The 22,148-nt window shown below is 46.4% G+C and overlaps 1 protein-coding gene and 1 pseudogene across 1 annotated transcript in view; one reads left to right on the top strand and one right to left on the bottom strand.

Moving 5' to 3' along the window:
• LOC146177912 (uncharacterized) overlaps window positions 1–22,148 on the top strand; it is a 101,514-nt gene that overhangs the window by 25,885 nt on the left and 53,481 nt on the right. The window lies entirely within an intron of this gene.
• LOC146177914 (THAP domain-containing protein 1-like) lies at window positions 4,661–7,385 on the bottom strand (annotated as a pseudogene).

Below are 22,148 nucleotides of genomic sequence, written 5' to 3'. Positions count from 1 at the left end.
GACTTAAAAAGTGTCTGTAGCACAGAACTCACCTGAAAGCTTTGTTTATCAGTATTCCCCATTCAAACAGTTCTAAGAAGAAACCAATCAATTCATGAACTTTACTTTCGGCATTCTCAATGCTTTTCTCGCAATTTTTCAAAAATTTTGTGCACTCCTGAAGCGCAGACCTGGCCCAAAAGCTCGCGCTTCACTCACTGTTGCGGCCGGCCGGCGGGCGTCAAGGAGAAAAAGCGTGTCGTGCGCAGCGCTCGCCGCCGCCGCCGCGCGAGGAGAATCGAGGAGGACAGCGCGGCGCGGAGGAGAGTGTCGCTACTTTCAAATCATCAAGGGACTTTAGTTCTACCGCTACGCCACCGCTGCCACACCCGTTGGAACACTCATACCAAATGAACCACTCCCCAAAACAAAATTTGCGCTGTAGATTACTAGACATTTAAGAGCCCTTAAATAACCCTGGTGGGTTCATTAAAAGATGTTTACTTACCACGACGCTGCTAGATGCTCCAGATTGTGAATCGCACACCGACGAGCAAAGCTACGGCGAGAATACGGCTATAGTGCTCTAGAGTATTGGGCAGTGTGACGACCGGCGCCGGAGAGCGGGCCGCTCTTGTGATGACAAGAACCGACTCCCGCGAGAGGGCGCGACGTGCAACAGGGGTGCCACGTTCGCCGCTTGGCGCGTAGCGGCCGCGGAATAGCGGGGGTACAGAGGAGGGGCGCGGTTTTCTGAAGCGATTTTCAGACGCTACGCAATTAGTGTGATAATTAATAAAGAGGCGACTTATTCCAGGTGCTTAAACTGATCCCTGCCGTTCTTTTACGTCTATCTGGAAACATTGTGCAAGCTTGGGTAGTCCTTCGAAGCAGCGCGCTATGTTTGAATCGCTATCTGAAACTCTCAACATTTCTTCCTGCGGACAGTTACAAATCGCCCAGATGAGCAATTTGTACTTAATGTTTGCAACGAAGCGTGGTGTTCTCATTTGTTTTTCCCGTAAGGGAATAAAGCCAGGAGCGCTATTAACACGCGGAGAAAAACAGTGTACATGCGAATCAAAGCTTGTGCTTCGTAAGGCCTCCTTAGGAACACTTATTTTTTACAAACCTTATTTACGAACACCTGCTTACATTTTGCAGCTTGCGCTTATTAATACATAACAACGTTTATCTTAAATCGTCAGTAATCTGTAATATATCTCTTTAATCGGTGTTCTTTATGTGCCCTAATCACCGCTTATATAAATTACAAATACAGTGTGCGAGCAAAACACATTTATTCACTACCGTACTAATTTAAAGCACTGTGGTATTTACCGGCAAAAAAAAAAAAATAAACAAGACATACGCGACTCAAGCATTTATTCTTTGTTCGTGATTAACATATACGTATATCACGAACATTTGCTTGCGTGCCACTAACCAAAGGGTAAACCAGCTGTTTAGATAAAAAAAAGAAAGAAAAAGTCAAGTACAGCTACGGCATTACTTGAAATAAAATTTCAAAAATTAAACCTGTCACATACGTAATACGTTCATGGTGGGCACTTGAGTGCGGACGCTTTACTGGCATCAAATGATACAGAGCAAACAAACAAAAATAAAAGCACTGATAATTACGCGTCGAATTGGCAGGTATGATGCAGTTCTTGGCGCGCACCGAGAGAAAGCGGAAAAATGCGAAAAAGATGACGAACCCCTAATACGCAAGCAATTAATATAATGCCGAAATCAAATGCGGACATAATGCGTGTTTATTATTTGAGTGTGTGGTATGAAATATGAGTAATCGACTGGATATACTTGCAACTACTGCTTACCGGACTATATATAATCGGGCTACTTGCCGCGGGTGCTCTTTGCAATACTAACCAGACTATAATTGTTAACAAGGTTGATATTACCCGTGAAATACTTCCAAGGGATTTTAATTATTTTCCCTTTGGGAACTCTTGTGATTCGCTTACTTCGCAAAGAGCGAAGCCGCAAAAACGCTATAAATTTCATTGCTTCAAGCGGGAGCTTTTCTGGTGCTCGTAGGTAAACTTTTTGAACCTTCACATTTTACAGGAAGTTTGCAAAATCTGAAGTGCCTAGCAGTCGAAAAGGACCGTGCATCCGAACCAAATTTTTGAGTAAATTGCGACCTAGCTTCGAACCTATAGCGCTATTTTTGTTCGTGGCGAGAAACCGTGCCGGCCTCACAACCTCTCTTTCGCAGAAGGATGATCTAGCGAAAGCGAATAAGCGTACCCTATAGCCTCTGCGTCCTCTATTTTCCATCGTTATATCTTTTTCAAAGCTATTCATTTTTTTTATTTTGTATGTACATAAAAAAGTACTAGAGCTATCTTCTGGAGGCAATGACTTGCATATTACCGGTGGCTTGCGTACCCTAGAATGGAAACATTTTCTTGAACAATTAGGTCATCTCTACCTCCATGCGGGGTAGTCCACATTTAATTAATTCCAACTGAATGCCGACTTCTCTTGTGGCTTCAGTGACGTACTGTAGTCGGCATAGTTGGCGTGGAAAACAACGGAATATACCATTTTGGACTGTTTTGATAGTGGGGTTACTGTGACCAGTTTTAGTCAGCGCTCGAACGCATGTGTTGTATGTTTCACTTCTTCATACATCCTGCCTCCAAACTGCCCTCTTTTCAAAACGACTACATTTCCGGACGTGAATTAGGTGCTTTAGGAATGCTAAAGGAAGCTGTACGGCGAGTGAAGCGTGCTGTGCGAGTCGTACGCAGGCCCTCTCCAAGCTGTTTTCTTCGAAGCCAACTCCTGTCATGTTACTTCCCCGAGGTGTTGCTGACTGCCAAAATGGAAAATAAATTAGGCGATTGCTAACAGTACTGAGCACCGTTAACCGGCATATTTGTAAAATCTTGTCGCGAACAGCTCGAGACGACGCACAAGCAAACAAGAACGTACAGTCCGCGCGGTATCCGCCCCGCCGCACAGCGCGCATACGCGGGCGCTCGGACGGTTGACACACCAGTTGCTGGTGGCGCCCTCTGCGCTGCGGCGCCTCCGTCTAAGGTCCCTCTATAATTTTTAAGGTAGCGACAACTGCCGCGCGCGCCACCTAGAAGGATCCTGCAGCAGACGACGCCCGTGTTAGATAGCGGCATTCGCTAGTTGAAAACATATCTCCACATTCGAGGAAATAAAAGCTACAGCATAAAATCTAGCCGCATATAAATAAAAACAGAATACAGTGCTGATGTACCGGATTTTCATAAGAGTCGATGCCATTGACAGTAAATAAGAATAAGTCGGAGCCGAAGACGACGCGAGACGCGTTTTCCGTGGCGTTTCGTGCTGACCGAGTCGCGGTGCTTGCTTGCGGTTAATTGCGTTTGCTCTGTGGCTTGTTTTTTTTTCTTGTAATGATGCAGGATAAGTATAGTGGTCACTTTGGTCGAATAGTGCTTGCAAAAAAAAATAATAAGGCTGACATTCGCCCGGACAGAAAGACTTGCGGCATGACGCGCGCTGGAAGTGCGATCCTCACGGAAAGTAAACAAGTCGTGCGTGAGTGTGTGCAAGCGTATGTGTCAGCAGTGCTTCTTGAAGCTGAGTGTGACGTGTAGTTATTACGCGATAACTAGCGTGTCTATTGTGCTTATTTGCGGCGAGCTGGTGCAAGTGCTGCATTCTATAGCGGTGACATGGACTGTGCGATGTCGCCACGTAGGCTTGAATCATCACGCGTATTGATGTGTGATCTACATTTTCAGTCTGCCTTTGCGCCTCTGTGCAGTGTTCAGTGCAAAAGCCTCTGAATAATTAGATCGTACACGACACGCAGGCGCATTGGCCCAGTTATGAGTGCACTTAGCTTCGCTGCAAATTTGTTTATTCCTTCTGACGCCTCTGTTATGTAAGTTTGAAGTTCTTGTAAAAAAAAAACAAAAAAACATCGCCACTTACCGAAACATTTTGCTTCATGTCCGAGCGTGAGAAGCTTGTGAGCAAAGATTTCACACCTGTGTGTAGTACGCTTCGATATATGAATATATTTTATTTGATGACCAGTAGCAGTGGCTATGCATTGTTTGTTTTTTAAAGCAGAGTAATGGATGATTTGTTCACATATCCAGTGTACAATATACTGCGGTTAGGACATAGTTTCAAGCAGCAAAAGAATATGAAATTGTGCTGACACTGAGTACTAGGACATTTACATAAGTGCTAAAAATGTAAGAACATATAACTTCCACACTGTTTCAGGAGTACAGAAAAGACCATGTATTTTTTTGCACATCAGCCTTTGTACCAGACATTCCAAAATTAGCACAGAGGAATTGGAGGGAGAGGGGGGAGGGGCACTACCTAATGCTATTTGCAGCAACATGCATTCCAATGCTTCGGCTGCCGTATTTTTGTGAGCTTTGAACTTCTTTCAAGAGCAGATGATTTTTCCTTCTCACAAGAATTGAGATCCTGGTTCTCAAAAATGTAACAAGGAGTGTGTCTGAAATGCAGTGGCATTTGGGGAAGCAATTACCTAAGTGCAGTGCACTTTGAATGGTGCTCTGAAGCTTGGATGAAGAGACCGTGTTTGCTATCAGACGATCCTCATTCAAGCGCACATAACTTTCAGCAGTCTCGATCACGTGCAAGACAGCTGGTGATGCTACAGTTAGTGCCGGCTTAGATGAACAACATACATTTTGCTTTCATCCGGCTTGTTCTCGGCCATGCCAGTTAAGAGAAAGCAGTCTTCTTCGGCGTAGCTCCCATCCTTACTTGGCCGCAGAAACTGGGCCATTGTAGCAGCACGAAGTGTGCACTTAAATTCAAGGACACGGGGTACAGGGTTCTTGCACCTGAGTGTTGAGAGAAGGTTCTCTAAGGCATCTTGCCCAAACCTGCTCAAGAGCAGGAACTTGAAGTTGTACTTTTTAAAAAATAGTGCCTGTAAAAGCAACACGGATGTTGTCGCTAGTATCACTCCGGTTTGCACTGGCTTCCAGAGAGCTCGTTTCTCATCTCCAATAGAAATTTTCTCAAAAAGTGCAATCGTTTCTTCCAGAAACTGAATGGCCTTTCCATACTCAACATCATCAAAATGGCTCAAAGCCAGTTTTGTTGGTCTAGAAGTCATCAGTCGAAACCATCGAAACATTGTCTCATACTTCTTCAGGCCTGCGACAAGGTGCTTATTCGCAGTTAACGCCTGCAACCGCTGCTTCTGGGCCAGTCGAAGCTTCCGTCGTGTTGCCTGTAGTTCAGTTTCAAGCTGCGCTATCTTCTTTTTTAGAGCGGCCTGTATCAATTGGGCTGCAAGAGCGAACAGAAATTGTATTCAAAGGAGTTATAAATATACTTTTAAGCAAAACATTGCTGGCAGCAAATGAATTGCATGAAAGAAGAGGATCAACAGGGAAACATATTGGGCAAACTCGCAGATTTATTAATAATGCACGTTTCTTCGCCTCTGTTATTTTCATGCAGTTCATTTCCTCTCATTTTGCACCAATATCCTGTAAATCACCGCTGTTAACATGTTTTGCTTCTTGCAGAAGAATGGAGTTTCAGCATAAAAACTTGCCATATAAATAAAGGTTGGGCTAGCTTGCATAGCTAAGTACAAAAGAAGCATTGGATGATGTCACACGATGAAAAGCAAACAAAAAGTTTTAACTCACCAGCTTCCGTACCTTCCAGCTGGAATGTGGCAGCCATCTCTGTATCTGGTTGCACGTCAGGAATGTCTGTGTTGAGCAGATGACAACAACCCACCATGTAGAGAGGCATTAATATCTCACACGGGGAAAATGCACACAAGGTGCTACATGCTTTGGCCCACACAAAATATGGCCCACACAAAATATTTTCCAAAGCTTCATGAGGCACATAAGCAAGTTTGCGACATAGATTAGAACAGAAAAAAAAACTTACCTATCTCTCGGCTGTCTGTACGTGTGGTGTCTGCATGTAAATACATGGACGGCATGAAGGCGCAAAATACAAGCAGGTGGAAAAATCAAGAGTGCATAGACGTGCGAAGTTTACCATTTTCAGTGCCCACTGGCTGAGATGTGACGTCCATCTGCACGTCTTGCTTGGCTATGGGGACATCTGTGCAGGACACATCACATATGATAATCGAAGCACAGTTTTCATTGCCATTATCAATTTGTCTTGAAAGCTGGAAATCTCATTCAAAAACATTGGTCGTAATGAACACCATGTACTTACCAGTGCGGCACACTCCTGTTCTTTTAGGGGGTGGCTTTCGTGGCTTTACAGCTGGCCGGTGCAAAAAAATGCTTGGCGTCGCAAATGGTCTTAGCTTTTTTTCACCGGTGTCTTTCAGAATAATTGGCTCGAATTGGTCTTCCGTGAAGTGATCCTGTAACAGAGATGGCAAGGGCTTTTGGGACTTTTGTAAAGCACACATAAAAATCAGGACAAAAGCAAAGGAGGAAGGGAAGTGTAGAAGTGGCACTTGCTGCTTAAATTTATGAATTTTCGTCTCCTGTAATGCAGTGCGGATATTTGTGAGTGAGTTAATGCACTCACGCTGTGTACTTGCTCTGTATGTCAGACGGCATGAGCTATGTCAGCGGACTCATAATGGACTAAAATGAGTAATTTGCACAACGTTTGGTTATCAGCATTCATACGCGCGAGTGAAATACTATCAAAGCTCGGCAGACGCAAGTTTTTTTAATACACACTGCAGGCCATTGGTGAAGTCCAAGCAGGAAGGGCAACAGTAGTGAACAATACAATAATGTACGACTATCACATACAGAATAAGCAGACCTGATTTGGCAATGAATATTAATAGTGAAAATACAATACAGAGATTTCCAACAAGGCTGTAAAGAACACAGGTGACAAATTTTTAAAGCTGCGATGGTTGGGGTAGTGAGTTCCAGTCGTTGATGGTGCGAGGAAAAAAACAAATTGGTTCTTGAAAAATAAGGTGTTAGATCTTTGTGGTAGTGTCGTGTATTTCTTGTTATAACGCCCCAAAACGACCCGGGCTGTGAGGAGCGCTGTAGTGAAGGGGATTCGAGTAATTTCTAGCAGCTGGGCTTCTTTACCATGCACTGGCCTTTAGCGTTTCGCCGCCATCAAAGCGAAATGCGACTGCCACGGCCGGGATATAAAGCTGCGTCTTTCGGGTCAGCAGCCGAGCACCTGGGACACCGCGACTGCTTCACACGCAAGTGTGTCGCTCTACGTTACTTACCTCGCATAGTCGTGCCGTTGGTGAAGGGTCAGTTTTTCCGTTCGATTCTATGCAGCCACACTTTTCTTCTGGTCAGGTTCTGTTTCCCGCGAGGGATGCAGAATAGCTTCTTGCCGTCCTCCGTCCGGTTTCGGCACCCAACCGCACAACAACATGGCATTTCGGCCCTTCCGGAATGAAATTATCAAAGCACTGTGCATGTGCTTTCACTCAGAGCTAAAGAGGGGAAAATGAAGTGAATTCGACGCAAACGAAAAGGTTGCGGCGTGTATAAGCTGAGCAGGCGAAACTGCGACAGCTGTCCGCTTTGTCTACTCGCGCTCTCCGCCCGGCGCGCGGGAACTTTGATGGCGGCATAGGGTCACGTGTCACGGATGAGCCAATCGCTGGCATCGTCGGCTGGATCAAAGCCTTTCGATACTTTAAAATTATGGAGGGATTTTACCTCCGTCATCGCAAAAGCGGCCCCTCGCTCCCATGCATTTCGCGGCGCGGTCGACACACTGCCCAATCTTCTCGTGCTGAGCGGCTAGTGGCTATGGCTGTCGTAGGCTTAGGCCGGCTTAGCCGAGACTGGCTGAGCCGCCAGTAATGTATATATAGCGTGTTACCACTTTATGTCGAAATAAAAACTTCCAATTAAATTTTTAATGTGTCACAATGAAGAATGTGCAACATTTTGTATTAAAATAGTTTTTTAACAGCAGTTTATTAATATTATTTGTACACTTTGAGTCAAGACAAGCCGAAGCCATCTATGATGTGTAAACAAACATGGCGGATAAACGTCGGTAATATATTCAATATGCCATAGTTTTAGTGCGTTCGAAGCGCTGGCTCAATGCATGTGTGATTGAAGTTCATGAACTAAGGACGTTTCTTTGCGGTTAGTGACATTATGAATGTAGTAATTAGGATCAGAGCGCTGTGAACACGTCAAAGGAGTGGTGCGAAAAGGTCAGCGCACTGCTGAACACCGCAGAACTGTTCTGACAGCTTCTTAAATGGATAGCGTTTCGTTAGAAAACGCGACCATTGATAACTTTATATCAATTGCAATGACTAGCAGGGACTATTGCTTTTTTACTGGTACATTGATGTTATAATGAGTGTGCTCAGGTCGGAATTCCCTTGGTAGCCCATCTCACTAATGAGTGCCCACCAGTGCCCACACATGAACTGATGAGCATGGGTTCTATAGAGGTCTGTATCGAGAGACTATTTTTCTGAAATAATTGTTTGACTGTTGATCCGAGAATGATTATCCCTCATAAATCCTACGGACATCCCAATACGGATGTTCGTTTTCGGCTGTTTCGTTCCTACCGGTTTATGTCCAAATTCGGATGACCGCTCTCGGATGTGTTTCGTTCTTCCGGCGGATGTCGAGCTCCGGCTTCGGATGTGCGGACTTTAACCAGACGTCCGGCGGACATTATTGGCCGTGTGGTAGGGGCCGGAAGTGGAGATGGCTCGGTGTCGCCTTCAGGATCCCTGAAATCAGGCACAAATCAGTCATCATAATCTGATTTGGGCCCTGGATGCTGTGAAGGAGTTCGCCCTGATGATGGCGCTAGATGAACACACTACAAGTCGTACTGACTCGAACCTTGAATGAAACAGGACCAGACTGCTTAACAATCGTGCCAGTAACCCATTTGTCGGGACCTCTATAGTTCCGCACGAGGACCTCATCATGGATGTTCAAAAGCCACTCTCGCGCTCTGCGTCGCACTGTCTCGGAGAGCTGTTGCGGCGCTACTCTTCCCCGATTGATGGCTTGACTGCGTCGAGTATTGTGCGAAGTCTGCTACCTAAGAAAAGGTTTGCTGACGTTTCTCTTTCTCACGAAATTGGCGCACATTTTTACTAAGTCGGCGCGGCGCGAGGACCGCGCATCACCGCATGGAAACTTCCACAAAGTTCGAGAAAAACCTCCTTCCCCGCGCGAGAGAGCGCGTAGCTTTGTACGCGTCGCCGTCGCCCTCTTTCTCATCACCCTGAAGCTCCGAATTCTCAGAACAGTGAGAATGTGCCCTCCGAAACGACAGGTTGCGCCAAAGCTGTGAAAGCAGTTGTCGAGCTAGAACCCTCAGTCATGTGCTCTTCGCCTGAGGAGGAAGGGCAAGATTCTAGCTCCACGTCGGAGTGCATGAGTAACTTAGAGGAACAGCTCTCAAATAACAGCTAACACGAAAGCTCAGATGGAGCCGAAGCTCAATACAGTACTCTTCAAAAATGCAAGAGCCGGTTTCGAGCGCTGACACGAAAACCGAGGAGGTTCTTCGCACAGAGAAAGATGAGAAACCTCTTCCCACCGAGGAAGATGAGGAAGCCTTTTTCTCAGAGGAGAACGGCAGCGCAGATCCAAGACTGATAGATTCAGAAATGGAAGACATCGAGGACCATACTGCAATGAAGGAATTCATGGAAACCTTTAAGGAACAAGAATTAATGAAAAGTGAGGAGAATGAATCTCCAGTTAAAAATGGGCAGTACTCCAAGAAGGTACGGCTGAAGGCCGTAAAGAAAAGAAAGTCTACAGAATCAAGGGAGAACAAATTGATTCTCAACGAGAAGCTCCGTCGAGACAACAATGTCCTGACTATGCGAGGGAAACCGAAGCCAACCTGCCTCAGCCAGCAGTGCGAAAAAAGAAGTCAAAAATGAAGAGAAAAGAAGCCAATTCTGCCAAGGCAAGTGAAGTCGAGTAGGAAAGCTCGCGAAGAAAAGCAAGGAAGAAGTTCATGAAGGTCTGGAAGCGCAAGCGCAAGGAGAGCAGCCGAGGCTCAGAAGGGAGACGGCCGACAGGAAACAGGACTAAGAATGCTAGCGCTAGCACTCCCCGCAAGAGTCATGCTGGTCGCACGAAAGGTAAGAGCCAAATTTCTGACATTGAAGCAGATTGGAGTAAGAACCGAGACAGGAGCGAGAACAACTCGCGATGAAAAAGGCTCTATAGAAAAAGAAAAAAGAGCCGAACTCACGAGAGGAAGAAACGACAGAGTCTAGTAAAAAAGAGAAAGTGTGCCTTGAGCTTGAGAAATGCTCACTGGGAAAAAAAAGTGTTTCAGTGTTGCTGATTTTTGTCATGTATACCGACAACAGTGAGTTATGTTTGTGAACATCAATGTAGTGATGTGTGAAAAAAATTGTTATCATAGTCTGAGAAACTCGTGAGACTTTTGATTTGTGAATTGTAATATGTTATTGCAGTTTGTGAAATTGGTGCAATGCATGTGCGTGATGTGGACATTTGCCCGTCAAGTTTGTGAGCGCATGTATATGCGCGCGATGTTCCTGTGTGTTGTGAATATTGTAGGACAATATTCTTTAAGGGAGGGGCAGTGTCACGAAATCGGCGCGCATTTTTACTAAGCCGGCGAGGCGCGAGGCACGCGCGTCGCCGCATGGAAACTTCCACAAGATTCAAGAAAAACCTTCTTCCAGTACGCGTCGCCGTCGCCCTCTTTCTCATCACACGGCGATAAAGGTGTCTCAACAGTCTGGAATATGCCAGAGCTCTCCAGAGATCTCTACGGGTCCTAGCCAATGACGACGCGCTGCTCGACTGGAGGGAAAGGGAGCGCTCTAACGAGCGAAGCTAAGTGTGTGTGCGCGCTAGCTCTGGCGCGTCTTAACAGACAGACGCGGCGCACCCTATTTATGGAGGCCGCGCCGCTTGTGTGTCAGTAAGTCAGTGGTTGCGGCGTGTTCGCAAGTGCGACAACTCGACTCCCGGGGATCACCCGCTGCAGGCAAGCCCACGGACCTGCGAGGGAGTGGCGCTCGTCTTGTATGGCGGCCACCTCGTGACTCTTGAGGCGTCGGACTGCAACAGTACCCGGTGAACAATTTGGAGTTTATGTGTCTCTCTCGTGTTTGATCTGTGTTGTAAAGACTATGTGTTATTGAATACCTCTGCAGTTGCATGCTTAGCGTTTGTTTTTCGTGAACCTCCCGTCTGTATATTTTTAAGTGTTCCTGTGTATTCCTCTGTATCGTCTCTTGCTGTCTACAAAGTTTGTTTTGTTTGTTACTTCTGACTCCAACCCTTACTCTGGCTTGAACCGGCGACAGCTGGGCACCAAACGGCCACCCCTTTCTGTCACTACAAGGTAGTTGAATTTGGAGAAAGAAGATGAAGTGCCGCCTGAACCAGACGTGTTTCCAGTGCGGTCCATCAGCTTCGTCCATTTCACCAACGACTTTCCATTTCACCAACAATGCAGCTTCGTTGCATGTGCTGATCAACCACCAGCTGTTCTCCAAGTCGCACCGGTGATAGTTGTCGTTCACTGAAGCTTGGACTCGGACTCATGGAACGCCTTCGTCCTCCAGGCACCACGTCTCCCATTAAACGAACTGCCCAATTGACATCGGAGTCAGAAACAGGCCTCCAGGGAACTGCCTTTCTTCTCAGCCTGGACAGTCATCGTGCTTTGATGTTACAACTTTGTCCCACCGTTTTCTCCAACCAACCCTTGATTAATGCCTTGGAACGACGAGATTTCAAGGCTTCGCTATTCACCGTCCTACTAATAGTATAACCGTCTGGGTGCGCTCCCTTTCCGACATTGATCGGCTCCGGGAATTAAAAACTCTGCCTGTCTCTGACATACCCGACACAACCGTGTTGACAGTACAAGCTTATTTTGCATCTGGATCGGATTTTCGACGTTATGTCGTTTCTGGTGTCGACCCGAATATCGCCCCCAAAGATCTTGCGTCTTTATTACACTGTTCTACACACAAGGTGATAGAAGCACGCTACATGGGTAAAGGACGTACATGTCTGGTTACGCTGCAAGGGCCTCTGTCTCCTCCGGCGCGCATCTCACTTTATGGGGGAATCTTGCAGCACCGCGTGTACAAACCTGGAGTGGTGCATTGTTATCGGTGCTTCCGCCCGGGCCACATGAGAGCTTCCTGCCCATCTCTAGCACCCACCTCTACGAGGGACTCTGATTCCAAAGAATATCGCTGTGGCCTTTGCCGTCAAGACGACCATGACATTACGTCCAAAGACTGCCCAGTAAAGCTCCGCGCCATAGAGAAATGCCGCATGCGCTCCCAGAAACATCGCGTGAAGCCAACATTAGAGTTACCAAATGATCCCTTGGTAACATCGAACCGTTTCTCACTGCTTCAGCTTCACGAAGATGAGACCATTGCAAAACCTGCTGTAAATGATGGTTCCTCCGCGACACGAAGATATTGTTACGTGGTGGCATGACAAGCGATGGAACACGGCGACACAACAGAAACAGAACGACGTGATGACATGACGATGAAATATGCTTTAATGGCCAGCGGCCCTGGCGCAAGCGCTCTGCCCCGCGCCACTGCCCGCTTCGTCATCTTCGTAGCATTACCCGGGGCCACCGAGCGATCGTCCCGATCGATTGCTAAAAACACAATGCCTGACGTGACGATGAACACAGACACAGGATTGGGACATGAAACGCTGGACACCACAATGAATGCGAAGATGGGTGGAATGCTTTCACCAGAGCAAGTCCAATCTTCACCGTTTGCCGAAGGCCAAGGCTCATTGGCACGCCGAACGGCTAGGGCGGGGGTGCTGTCTTCGCTCGAGTGGTCGTGAGGTCGCTTCTTCGTGGGGTCGGTAGGGTCGGCTTTGGGTTCTTCCTGGTCGTTGTGTGCTGTGGTCAGGGCTGGGGACAGCGGCTGGTCGGGTCTGAGCAAAAAGGGCTGGGGCAGAGCTGGGCGGCGATCGCCACGGGCTTTCGGCAGATGGACCCGGCGTACGGTTGGCTTCGACGGTGCAAGACAAGGATGGGGATGAAGAGGATTCACAGTTGGATAGACGAAAGAACAAAGCCACAGCCGCCGATCCAATCAGTGTTAAATACACTGTGATAATTAAGCTAACCTCACTTGGACAACTAGGCACACTCCCCGCACACTGGCTGCACGAAGCTGTTGCCAATGAGCTTCGAAAAATCCATTTTCACTCTGGATTTCAAGTACGGCCACTTGAGCGAAGCAATCAGTTTGCAGTTGACATATCGCATGTACATGCCAGAGACCACCTTATTGGACTGCAGTCTCTCGTCATTGCTTGAAAGGATACACCTATTCAAGCTTATGAAACCATACGTCCCGGCCAGATCCACGGGGTCATTTATCGCGCCAACGGGTTAACAAGCGAACAGCTCACGTCAAACCTCAAATGCTACTCGTGCAGGGTAATAAAAGCCAGGCCTATGGGCAAGAACGGAACAGCTCTAATCACGTTTGAGGGCTCCAGACTTCCCCGCAAAATTCATCTATACAGCATACTCCTTCCGGTGACACCTTATCACCCGAAGTCTGTCATATGAGAGACCTGTCACAAAATCGGACACAGGGCAAATTCGTGTCCATTAGTCGACCAACGACGATGCTCGTATTGCTGTCGCCTCGCGCATGGAAACCTCGAGGTTTGTCCGACAGAACCACTCTGCCGCAATTGCAGAGGTCCGCATGTAGCCACGGACCCAAGGTGTCCTGCTCGGCAGCAGGCCACAAGAACCTTGAGGAATGACATCTTCCGCCGTATACGAGTGTCGCGACGAAAAGAGCGCAAACAACAAGCCGAGATTCTACGTGGTAACCAAACGGCGGCGACGACGGCGCACAACAGCCCTGTTAGCATACAGCAATCAACCTCGGAGGCAACAGTGCTTGATAATCAGGATTTCCCTCCCCTACAAAGTCAGCCGTTGCCGAAGACACGAGACAATGGACGTAAAACTAAACGGCAAGACGCGCATAAATCCTCTACACAATCTGATAGCAATAGTCAATGGAACGCCACCTCATCCCTAGCCACAGTTTCTGAGCATACCGCGACGGCACCAAAGCAAGTGCGCGTACATCGGGCTTGCGCTGAATCTCCCCGTGATACGCAACGCGGCGCACAAATGAATCTTGCGAAAGAACGTTCGCACACGCTACACTTAGATGAAAACCAGCTCACGCACATTATCGAACTGGTCACCGCCGAGGTGATCAAGCGTATGCTGCCACTCTTGGGAATGTCACAGGTTTCTCCTAATCAAGAGTCCGAAATTGGGCACACATCATCTCCAGTTCCGCGTACCTTTCAGTTTAAAAATGGCAGGCATTAGCGCGAAACCACATGACATTTTTGCTTCGGACTCTCCTACATGGTTATTGCAATGGAATTGTCGGGGAATCCGTCGCAAACAAGCGGAACTTCAGATGAGACTGTCCATCACGTCAACGCCTCCTATAGCTATCCTGCTTCAGGAGACCGCCATTAATAAGCCCAATTTAATAGGGTACAATTCTTACTGCACCCCTTCCATAGAGCACCGACGCCCCGGGCCAGAATCGCGAACAGCGGCTCCAATGGCCAATGTGCAGGCATGCGTCCTTGTTCTGTCGCGTACTGCCCATACTGAACTAGATACTTCCGCCTGGTGCACGCAGACGCAGGAGGTAGCGGGAGTACGCCTTAGCTTAGATAGCGACCAACAAGCCTTAGTTTTTTCAGTTTATGAGAGATCATTCGTTACTATGACATATCGAGTGGATATGTTTTTTTAGAGCACTTCTTAAGGATATATCCCCAGGATCGCGTTGTGGTTGGGGGTGATTTTAACGCCATGCACACCAGCTGGAGATATAATCGCTCAGATGCTAGGGGAAGGCAAGTTTGGCAGCAAATTGTCATAGCGAAATTGACCATAGCCAACGACCTCACTCTACCCACTCGCTTTGGCCAGCACAAAGGTCAACAAGACACTTCCCCAGACTTGACACTAGTGTCTCATCCCAGTGAGATCCTATGGGCACGGGCAGTGATCATTATCCCGTGGTGGTCTCATGGGCTCCTCGAAGGCGAAAGTCATTACAGCGACAACAAGGCCGTCGAATAGAGGAGCACGTCTCATGGGACGATTTCCGTAGGATGCTCGGTGAGGTGAACTTTCCCACAGGATTAGACGAGCTCATCACTCAGATCACCGATGCCAAGAAGAAAGCTACAACGAAGCTTTTAGTCAAATTTGATGCTCCAAAGCCGGACTCTCACCTTTTGCGTCTATGGAATCGTAGGCTTCGTGCTCTCAAGGCGTATCGCCGATCAGGCCGGACATACCATCGCAGGCGTGCTCTCGCTCGCATTAGCCAAGAAGCTGAGAAGTATACTTTGCACCTCGCTCTCCAAGACTGGCAGCTGCTGTGCCACTCACTCAATGAAAAAGTTAACTTGTCGAAGGCCTGGCACATATTTCGAGCTATCCTTGGACGCAAGAAGCCGATTTCCCCTGCCCAAAGTATGGCCCTGAAATTGAACATCTCCCCGACAGAGTTAGCTATACAAGCAGGGAAGGTATTTTTTCCCCAACCTGAAAATCCGGATGCCTTGCCTGCGGACCCCTTATCAGGTGCATTAAACGAATACGACTTTCCCTTCACATTAGACGAACTGGAGGCAGCACTGTATGACTCCAATCACAATAGCGCCCCAGGACCGGATGGTATAAGCTACTCAACACTTCTGAACCTTCCCAAGTCACACAAACTTGTCCTGCTGAAAGAGATGAGCAAATACTGGGCCGACGGTGATCTTCCTCTTGCGTGGAAAAAGTCAGTGGTAATACCAATTCCAAAACCTGGCCAGCCAAGTCGAACATTACAAGACCTCAGGCCGATATAGCTGACGTCCAACCTTTGTAAGGTCATGGAACGTATGGCTTTAAGAAGACTTGAATGGTACTTAGACAAGTACAACGTCCTGTCTCCTATGCAAGTAGGTTTTCGTCGAGGGCTCTGCGCCCAAGATATCCTCAGAAGGCTTCATAACGACGTTCTTGCATACCCTAGCAGCGCACAGCTCCGAGTGGTTGTAGGGGTCGACGTCAAAAAGGCGTTTGATTCCATGCCCCAGTCGACCATACTTCGCCGGCTCCAGGAAGTGGGGATAGGCGGCAACCTCTACCGCTTCGTGAAAGCCTTTCTTGCAGAAAGAACCTTTTCAGTAATGGTTGGAGATACCCAGAGTGGTTGGCAACGCAACCAAACAGGTGTCCCCCAAGGCGCTGTCTTATCACCGCCTCTCTTCAATATAGCTATGTCAGGTCTTGAGTTATTTCTCTGACCCACCCTGCACGCTTTCTATCTCTTAATGTTACCCCTACCATTTTTCGTTCCATAGCCCTCTGGGGTGTCCTCAACTTAAGTAGAACTCTCTTAGTTAGCCTCCACGTTTCAGCCCCATAGGTGAGTACAGGCAAGATGCAACTGTTGTATACTTTCCTCTTGAGCGATACCGGTAAGCTGCTAGTCATAATCTGCGAGTGCTTGCCAAATGCGCTCCATCCCAATCGTATTCTTCTTGTTATTTCCTTTTCATGGTCCGGATCTGCGGTTACTACCTAAGTAGACATATTCGCCTACTACGGTTACTAAGTAGACATATTCGCCTACTACTTCCAGTATTTCGCTACCTAATGTAAACTGCTGTTCCTTCCCGAGGCTGTAGAACATTACCTTAGTCTTCTGCATATTGATTTTCAAGCCTACCTTTCTACTTTTCCTGTCTAGGTCATCAATCATTATTTGCAGTTCATCCCCCGAGTTGCTTAGCAAGGCAATGTCATCAGCAAATCGCAGATTACTAAGGTTTTCTCGATCTACCCTTATCCCTAACTGCTCCCATTCCAAGTCTCTTAATACTTCCTCTAAACAAGCTGTGAATAGTACTGGGGAGATTGTGTCTCGTTGCCTAACACCTTTCTTAATGGGAATTTTGTTACTTTCTTTATGCAGAACTATGGTTGCTGTGCAGCCACTTTATATATCTTCCAGCACTTTCACGTACGGCTCATCTACCCCCTGATTTCGCAATGCCTGCATCACCGCCGTGGTTTCAACTGAGTCAAATGCTTTTTCGTAATCAATGAATGCTATGTATAAGGGCTGGTTATATTCCGAGCATTTTTCTATTACCTGATTGATGGTATGGATATGATCGATAGTAGAGTACCGTTTCCGAAACCCTGCTTTATCCTTTGCTTGATTGCAGTCTAAGGTTGTCTTGATTATATTAGCGATTACCTTAGTAAATACCTTATACGTAACAGACAGTAAGCTGATTGGTCTGTAATTTTTAAGGTCCTTAGAGTACCCTTTCTTGTGAATGAGGATAATGTTTGCATTCTTCCATGGTTCCGGTACCGTCGATGACACCAGGCACTGCGTATACAGGGTGGCCAGTTTTTCTGGTACGATATCCCCCCCCCCCCCCCCGTCCTTCAGCAAATCTGTTATCTGATCCTCTCCAGCTGATTTCCCCCTTTTCGTAGTTTCTAGTTCTTTCTTGACCTCGTTCTTCGTCACTGGTGGAACGTCTGACTGTTTTCCCCAACCACCAATCTTATTACGGTCCTGACTACTTTGGCTACTTTAGAGTACTGTATAGAACTGCTCGGCTACTTTGACTATCTTTTCCATATTAGTTTTGACGTTGCCCGCCTTGTCCCTTATCGCATACATCTGGTTTTTGCCTATGCCCAATTTCTTCTTTACCGCTTTAAGGCTTCCCCCGTTCTTTACAGCATGCTCAATTTTCTCCATGTTATACTTCCTTATATCGGGCACCTTGCGCTTATTGATTAGCTTTGATATCTCGGCCAATTCGATCTGGTCTGTTGAATTGGAAGCTTTCATACTGTGGCGTTTCTTAATCAAATCTTTCGTCTCCTTAGACAGCTTGCCGGTATCCTCTCTAACTATCCTACCGCCTACTTCTACCGCGCACTCAGTAATGATATCTCTGAAATTATTGTTCTTTGACTCTAGGGTAATGTCGCCATCTTCAGTTAGAGCTGAAAACCTATTCTGTAGCGAGATCCTGAACTCTTCTGCCCCCCCCCCCCCTCACCGCTAATTCGTTGATGGGTTTCTTTCTGACTAATCTGTTGCGTTCCTTCTTCAGATTTAGGTTAATTCGGGACCTCAACATCCTGTGCTCACTGCATCGCACTCTCCCGATTACCTCTACATCTTGCATAATGGCGGGGGTTGAACACATTATGAAGTCGATTTCATTTTTAGTCTCTCCGTTAGTACTTTTCCATGTCCATTTCCTGTTCTTCCGTTTGCTGAAGAAGGTATTCATGATTCGTAAGTTATTGCGCTCTGCAAACTCAACTAGTAACTCCCCCCTGCTATTCCTAGAACCAATGCCATAGTCACCTACTGCCTTGTCTCCTGCCTATTTTTTCCCTCCCTTGGCATTGAAATCGGCCATTAGTACAGTATACTGCGTCTTTACTTTTCGCATTGCCGATTCTACATCTTCATAGAAGCTTTCAACTGCCTGGTCATCATAACTACATGTAGGTGCATAGGCCTGTACAACCTTCAGTTTATACCGCTTATTAAGCCTAATTACAATGCCTGCAACCCTCTCAATAATACTATAGAATTTATCTATATTACCCGCTATATACTTATTGACAAGGAAACCTACTCCTAGTTGGCGCCTCTCTGGTAAGCCTCGATAACACAGTACATGTCCATCCTTCAGTACAGTATATGCCTCATTCGGCCTCCTAACCTCACTAAGCCCTATGACATCCCATTTCATGCCCTCTAGTTCCTCTAACAGCACTGCTAAGCTAGCTTCAGTAGCTAGGGTTCTAGCATTAAACGTTGCCAGGGTCAGTAGTCGGGGGAGGACGATGTCGACACGCCGACGCCAGTTAGGAGCGAGCTCACGCGCAGCCCCGGTAAGTCTACTTTCTGATTAGCCAGCTGTAATTTTTCTGCCATAGTTCACAGCAGTATTCTTTTTCTACTTAACCACGTTGGCAGTAATAGATTTTTCAGAAATAAAAGCTTGAAAATGCCTTTTAATAAAAATCGGCCCAGTGAAATTAAAATATTATGAGGAAATATTCATTAGGCATCTTCAGTAGTGTTAGCGCTGAAATCCATGTCCTTAAATTCATTAGGCACCCTGACTGAATTATATTTTTGTAACTGATGGTGTCAAGAGTACGTATCAGCCCTGTGTACGATTACATACCTTTCAGCCCGTAAAAGGGCATCTAGCTTATGTCTTCAGTCTCCAATTCACCTAAATAAAATATTCTTAACGATATATTCCTTATCACATGAAATCAGAACTTTTTCTCAGTACAAATGTTTTTCTTTTCTGAAGCAGAACGAACGTAAAAATCAGTTTATTATTGTGCGTGGCACTAGAAGTTTCTGCGAAATAAATAACTGCACTAAGCCCTTTTTATTTTCCATGCATCTATGCGAGCTTAGAGACCATTAAATAATTACACTTTAAATAATGGAAATGTGTGTTTTTACTTTAATGCATTGTAACCTAAGCTACAGCTCTTCACCCAAGCTGCACCTTACAGGGAGAAGTACCGAAGCTGGAAGGCAGACGCAGGCGGACTATGAGATGCTAACGAATCACAGACCCACAACCTTAACCAGCATACCTTGCAAACTACTAGAGCATATCACATCTGCCAATATTATGTGCTTAACAAAGCACAACCTAATCGTATACCTTTCAAACTGCTAGAGCATATAATATCATCTGCAAATATGATGTACTTAACAGAACACAACTTCTTCGTATACCTTGCAAACTGCTAGAGCATATGATATCATCTACCAATATGATGTACTTAACAAAACACTTCTTCGTATACCTCGCAACCTGATAGAGCAATCATATCTGCAAATAGTATGTACTTAACAGAGCACAACTTCTTCGTATACCTTGCAAACTGCTAGAGCATATGATATCATCTACCAATATGATGTACTTAACAAAACACTTCTTCGTATACCTCGCAACCTGCTAGAGCAATCATATCTGCCAATAGTATGTACTTAACAGAGCACAACTTCTTCGTATACCTTGCAAACTGCTAGAGCATATCATATCATCTGGCAATATGATGTATTTAACAGAGCGCTTCTTCGTATTGCTTGAAAACTGCTAAAGCATATCATATCTGCCAATATGATGTACTTAACAGAGCACAACTTTTTGTATACCTTGCAAACTCCTAGAGCATATCTTATCATCCGCGAATATGATGTACATAAAAGAGCACAATTTCTCCGTATACCTTGCAAGCTGATACAGCATATCATATCTGCAGCCAATATGATGTACTAAACTGAGCACAACTTCTTTGTATGCCCTGCTCGAGCATGTCATATCATCTGCCAATATGATGTACTTCTTCATATACCTTGCGAACTGCTAGAGCATATCTTATCACCTCCCAATATTATGTACTTAACAGAGCACAACTTCTTCGTATACCTCGCAAACTGCTAGAGCATATCATATCATCTGCCAATATGATGTACTTAACAAAGCACAACTTCTTCGTGTACCTTGTAAACTGCTAGAGCATATCATATCATCTGCCAATGTGATGTACTTAACAGAGCACTACGTTTTGTATACCTTGCAAACTGCTAGAGCATATCATATCATCTGCCAATATGATGTACTTAACAAAGCACTTCTTCGTATACCTTGCAAATTGCTAGAGCATATATCATTTGCCAATGTGATGTACTTAACAGAGCACTACGTTTTGCATACCTTGCAAACTGCTAGAGCATATCATATAATCTGTCAATAGGATGTACTTAACAAAGCACTTCTTCGTATACCTTGCAAATTGCTAGAGCATATATCATCTGCCAATGTGATGTACTTAACAGAGCACTACGTGTTGTATACCTTGCAAACTGCTAGAGCATATCATATCATCTGCCAATATGATGCACTTAACAAAGCACTTCTTCGTATAGCTTGCAAATTGCTAGAGCATATATCATCTGCCAATGTGATGTACTTAACAGAGCACTACGTTTTGTATACCTTGCAAACTGCTAGAGCATATCATATCATCTGCCAATATGATGTACTTAACAAAGCACAACTTCTTTGTATACCTTGCAAATTGCTAGAGCATATTGCCAGGGGGCGCTCGGAGTGAAAATGACGTTGAAGTGAATCGGCTAATGCCAGGGGGCGGTCGGAGTGAAAACGACGTTGAAGTTAATCGGTTCGGACTCGCAGGAAGTACCTAAAACTCGGACCGTACAATTCCACCTGTGTCGGCTTTGTTAACCTAGCCCCAGTCGCCAACACCGTGACAAATCTGGTGGAGGTGAGGTCTCATGTCCCGTACCCCTACGCAAAGAAGGAGTGCTGTTCATATGTTCAAGGAAACCTGTTCACCGCACTAGCCGCAGACAACGAGGCCTACCACCTGCGTTTTCCCCCTCGGGCATGACTACCGGCAGCAACGACGTCGTCTCAATGCCTGGCGCGACCCCCACCTACGTGACGTTTCAGAACCCCCGCGTCCCAATGACCTTTCCCGAAGGCACCTACCAAGACGTGGACGACTGGTTGCAGCACTACGAAAGCGTAGCTACATTCAGCCTCCGGGATGACGCCGCACGGCTTCGAAATGTATACTTCAGCCTTGAGGATGGCGCTCGGACGTGGTTCGAGAACCATGAAGAGCAGCTGTACTCTTGGAGTGAGTTCAAACGTCGTCTTGCGGCAACTTACGGTAGCTCAGATCGCCGCGAACGGGCTGAACGCGCTCTCCAATCTCGGGTCCAAATGCCTAATGAAACCGTCGCGGCGTATATCGAAGACATGACACGCCTGTTTAAGCGTGCAGATCCTACGATGTCCGAGGAGCAAAAGCTGCGCTACCTCATGTGTGGCGTCAAAAGAGCAGATTTTCGCTGGCCTGGTGCGCAGCCCACCGAAAACTGTCGCAGATGTCCTTGCGGAAACATCCAGTGTAGAGAAAGTGCTTCAGCAGCGAGCTTCGGCACAGTATCGCAACATCCACGCCGCCTCCGTCTCTGCTGA

The sequence above is a fragment of the Amblyomma maculatum genome, chromosome 10 (genome assembly GCF_055883805.1).
Source record: "Amblyomma maculatum isolate TAMU_Amacu chromosome 10, ASM5588380v1, whole genome shotgun sequence".
NCBI classification, from domain to species: Eukaryota; Metazoa; Arthropoda; class Arachnida; order Ixodida; family Ixodidae; genus Amblyomma; species Amblyomma maculatum.
The sequence above is the reverse complement of the archived record's forward strand: the minus strand, read 5'-3'. Positions and strand labels throughout refer to the sequence as shown.